Raw genomic sequence first — 5,670 nt, forward strand, 5'->3', positions numbered from 1 at the left:
ACACACACACACACACACACACACACACACACACACACACACACACAGTATATAAAGTAACTAAAAACTAGAAATAGCAAAACAGTAGCTAAAAGCTTCAAGTTACAAAAGATTAAAGCCATAAAAAGGCAAAAGGCTACACAAAAGCTAAAAGTAGCAAAATGACAACTACTACCTAAAAAGAAGCAAAATACTGGCTAAATGTTGTAAAATACTACCTAAAAGCTAAAAGTAGTAAAATGCTAACTACTTAYAGCTAAACATGAGCTACACRCTAAAAGTAGCAAAACACTAGCTAAAAGCTTAAAGTGACAAAAGACTAGCTGTAAGAATAATGTTTTTAAAGGATAGCGAAAAGTTTTGAAAAAGCAAAAAGTAGTAAAATGGTATCTAAAAGGAAGGTTATAAAAAACCTTTAAGTGACAAAAGGCTAGCTGTAAGAATAAAGTTATAAATGGATAGCAAACGGCTAGATAAAAGCTAAAATTAGCATTAGAAGACCACAACAGTTCAAAGACAAATGAAGAATTCATTTCAATGTGGAAAATGTTTGCAACTGAAGTTCATTCTTTTGAAAAGTATAAATAATAGAAAAACCAACAGCAGCACACATCCTGGATGAGCTGAATGTTTACCACGAGTTATGCAGATGTTTTATTGGGGTGGGTGGGATAGGTACAAAGCACCGCCTATTTATACAAAGCCCCTCCCTGGAGCTCTGTCTGCAGCTGAGCTCTCGCTCCACAGAGCACCCCTGAAGCATTGTTGTGAAGATGTGCTGAAGKGGAAGTGTATGAAATGGTAGGAGWTTCTTAAAGAGACAGAGGCTACGTGGTATAGAAATGAACTGTCGCTGGGAAATACATAATAACCCCCCTTGAAGAAAACCTAAAACCAAATTAGTAATAGTCTGAATACTGATTGTGAGGGTGGCAGGCRGAAAAACCCAGGGCGCAGGCAAAAAWCCAAAAAGTAACAGAAAAGTTTATGTGAAGAACAAAAAGAGGGCTGTCGAGGCAGCAAAACTTACAACAAACTCTTCTCAGGAGGAACAGGAAGACAACCACACAGGCTGAGGATGCAGCACAATGAACCGACAAACATTGAAGACAGGACACCGAATATAAAKGTGAACTAATGAGGGACAATGGAAAACACCTGGGGAGACACAAGAGGAAACAGGTGAGTGTGGGCGTGGCTCAAGGCAAGACAGCAGAGGAGAGACACACAGGGGAACAGAGAAACACTGGAAAAAGAAAGCAAAAACATCATGACAGTGATTCATACACATATTAATCTAATAATAAAATACAGATTATACAAATAATTCTATTCAAGTAAAAATAAATTTGAGGATAATCGCAGAGTAAAATTACCAAAAAGGCAAAGAAACAAGATYAAGATGCGTAAAACTGAAGGAGAGAACAGTGTTGCACGCCCAGGGCCGCAGCACATGCTGTACAACTTTCCCGAAGGCGTGCAGAATTCTTCCAGACAGTAAAATATGTCTGTCCTGTCAAGCAGAGCTAACAGTCGGCCACTCCCTGTGCAGGAATCATGAATAAATATGTTTGTTTCGGCTGTGAGAACTGGAACGTGAAGCCGTGCATCAGTGAACAGTAACGCAGAGAAGAGACGGGTCGACTGCTTTGTTCATCTGCATGCACGAGTGGCAGCGAGAGGCAGAAAACGCTGAGGCTGGGAGTGAATGAAGGGAGTGGTGGTTCCCTCGAACACTGTGGTGACTCAGTGTTTGTTTGCAGGGTGTGAAACTCTATTTGGAGCCTGAGTGACGGCTGACACTCCTGCCAGGAGTGGATGAACGGTGCAAACATGTAGCATTCCTTTGTGAAAGCGGGGAGAATTACAGGTGTGGCACGTGGATGTGGCCAAAACAGAAATAAAATGTACAAAGCTTTTGTTTTTTCTTTTAGAAATGGTGGAAATATAAAATGAAAATATATTATGTATTTATTTTTAATTTATGGATAATCTTGGATTTTGTGCAAACAGATTTACGAAACAGTAATCTATACTGCCAGATTAAAGGAACAGCTCAGACTTTTTAAGGGGGAAAAATTAATATATTTTGTTTTTATGCTTTTTTAATTAAATTATTTTGGAGAAATACACCTTTATTCTGTGAATTACTTGGTTTTTGTCACATAAAAAGGATATTCCTGCCAAATCTGTCCCAGGTTACATAGAAGTGCTACAGCTAGCTGCTGCTAACGCCCCAAAAGCCTACAAACAACATTATTAGGTAAAACTGACTGACAAGAGTTGCCAAATAATATATTAACAAAATGCTAAATCTTGGATTCTGAAGGTTTCATTAGGACGATAGTGAAAGACTTTGCTCTTAGCTCCAGACTAGCCATTAGCTCATCAAGTTAGTCAGAAATAAATGCTATGTCTTCAAACAGATCTGTCTACAACAGGTAAGATTTTCTACACTTCAGAAGATCTGGATCATTGTTTTAAGCAGAATAAAGTTTAAAAAAATGGATGAAATAAGTTTAGAAAGTGGAAATATTGTTTCTATTTTATATTTTAGCTGATTTCTTAAAGTACTTGATACACAAAATTTGACACAGTTTCAAAATGTGTCCTGAAGTCAGCTCTTGCAGTTGTTTGTAAAAACCTAACATAATTTCTCCCATTCGTGTGAGTCCAGACGAACAGGATTTACAACCCAGTGGTTGTTTTTTTTAATAGTTTTTTTTTTATCATACGAGGGTTTAGACATGAACAAATGACCACATTTAAAAAGTTGGCCCTCTGAGCCGAACCATCTGACCCTCAGCCGTGCAAGTTGTTGGGCGAAAGTCTGAAAACGAGCCGGAGAGTAAACAACACGGAGCTCAGGTGGCTGTTACATTTATTAGAATCCAAACGGTTCACAAACGTTGGACTTTTTATGACGCATTTTCATCGCAGGACGAGAAAAGCCACCAACCATTTGCTGCTGAGCAGTTGGCAGTGTTTACACAGGAAAAAAAAGAGATGAGAGTCTTGTGAGGAACAGGGGATACAGTAAATTCAGGATAACTGCATTGGAGACGTCCTGTTATGGATTTAATGGATAACGTCATACTTTAGCTGGAAATCATCTGATTTACAAAGTAGTTTTTAAAGTCATCAACAAAGAAAAATGATCAAATATGAGCACTTTAAGTTCTTTAAGTGCTGGTTTAGTGGCTGTACACCATGAATAAGGCTTTCATATGAATTTAAATGTATTTGTTATTAATGTAAAGCTTGAAGACAGCACTTTTGTTTCATTTGTAAACAAGGGAGGCACGATCACTTAAATAAATGGACATTTTTAACATGTGATAAGCCATTCTTAGTTTATCTTAAACCAAAATAACCCTAACCTCATGTCTAAATGTAGTAACTAAACGGTAGATAAACGTAAAAGCAAATTTTCTAGACATTTCCAGCAGCTCCTGCTTCGTGGTCAAATTTACTACGAATTGAGTAATTCTCTGCTAATTTAATGCCAAAATTATGTTTAATTTTGTATGTATTTAGAACGTTTTGTCACGTTCACCAAAATGCACTGATTCTTGGATGTAATTATGGACCCCTCCACCCCCCCACCCCAATGGGGGTCTGCATCTGTTAGTGATTTTACTTAAAAGTAAAGCCAAGTTCAGTGAGTGACTGATGAGGTGTGACAAGTTGGCTTTTTTTTTCATGTGTGAACAAGTAAAACGTCGCGTCATTTGGTAAAAATTAGCTGATGTCAGCAAAACTGCAGTTACTACGTTGTTTACTTAAAATAAAACCTTTCTTGAACGTAAAAAATAACAAGCAGTGTCTAGACTGGGTGGAAAAGTCAGTTAAAGGTTTAGGGAACTTTACGTGATATATAGGTTTTCTCACTCTTTTTTTTAGTCCACTGAAAGTTTCTGTTATGGATATTTTCGTCAAACAACGAGCCTGTAAGGATTAACAAAACTGTAAAATTTCCGACACACAAAGGCACCTCCATCACAAACCGGCGCAGCAAAGGTTTGAAAACATGGAAAAACCCCGAGGGATTTGTAAAATTACATCACTTTTCATGAGCACAAACTCAATCAACATCGAGAATACTCTCCAGGACAAGGTTCATTATTCTCGTGTTTTAATTATCACATGTCTCAAAAAGATAATTAACTTCAGTTCAGTCCAGATTAAAGCTCAGTTTAAACACTTTGTACGAGCATTTCCTACAGGCAGAACACAACTCCAAACCCTCTATCTGCACCAGTCGCACCTCTGTAGGTAACTAAAGAACCCACGAGCATTAAAAAGTCATTAGCCGTGTTGGCCGGGTCTGGGCTTCATTATTTAGCTCATTAGATCACTCGGTCTGGATAAACCAGCCCTCCCATGTGACTGATGATGAGCGCGGGCACTTTTTCACATGTCCCATTAACAATAATCCACTTTACATAGTTAATGCAATTCAGCGGAGATGTAATTTCACGCAAAATCAATCAATGCCAACCATTTCTTGGAAAGGAAACAAAGTAAGACGTACAAGCGGATTTAGGAAGTCTTGTGCCAAAGAAGTTCTCGATGCTAAATCACACGGGTGTTATGTTTGAGGAAGCAATACGGAAAGAAAATGAAAAAAGTTATTTGGCCCCTCTGCTTCGATGGGAGCATGATCGATCATAATGCATGAGGGGAAATGGGCCGAGCTGCATTAAAGCCTGGCATCGTGGGCTATCTCTGAATCTGATAGTAGCGTTTGCAGCTATTAGCTAATAGCTGCGGCCACTCTGATAACATTTGGAAGAGAAGGGCAGGAGTGTTATCAAGAACTTAAGAGGAGCTGAAAGAATGTAATGCTCTGAGTGCGAGGCAGAAGATGTGCTGCATGCATGAGAGCACGATCAGGTGACAGAGTCGTGAGGGAAATAAACCCAGACACAGCAACATGGGAAAGTCAGGTTCATTTCAGGACAGTGTGCCAAAACTAATACAAGACCCCCCCTGCTGCACTGGACTACTTTCCTCTGTTTCCAACATGGTCTTTAAAGGGATCTCTGACTACTTGCACATGTTGGCCTGAACATGTTGTTATTTCTCTAGTCTACTAAAAGCTGTTGTTTATGACACGTGAAAACAGCTAATTGCTTTTAAAAAGTTTATTACATTTTTCACTTAAACACGTCGTAATTTTCTTACTGATGCAATGCATTCTGGGAATGATGATGACGATGAAGATTAGTTACAGTTGAGACAAAACCACAGAGTCAAGGTTAAAAAGCAATAATGTGCGACAATAAATATTTATACTTTGAATTAGTTCCTATGTTCTGCACAATATAGGAGTTAAAAGAAGCAGAGCTAATGCTACATGGGCTATATACGTATTGCTAATATACAGCATTTGCAGCATTAGCTCAGAAGCTAATATATATTATAAGCTCTGGAGCTAATGCCACATATCACTATAATCTGTGGCCTCGTCACTTCCTGTTTTTAAATCTCTATCAAAAACACACCTGTTCTATCAGATTTTTGATTAATTGTGAGTTATGTATTTATTGTTGATGTTTAATCTTTTATACTTTTAAGAATATTGTTTGCTTTTATATAGATTTTTGCCTTGTGTTCAGCACTTTGGTGACAACTTGTTGTTTTTAAAATGTGCTTTATAAATAAACT

Source organism: Austrofundulus limnaeus, unplaced genomic scaffold, assembly GCF_001266775.1.
Source record: "Austrofundulus limnaeus strain Quisiro unplaced genomic scaffold, Austrofundulus_limnaeus-1.0 Scaffold8, whole genome shotgun sequence".
NCBI lineage: Eukaryota > Metazoa > Chordata > Actinopteri > Cyprinodontiformes > Rivulidae > Austrofundulus > Austrofundulus limnaeus.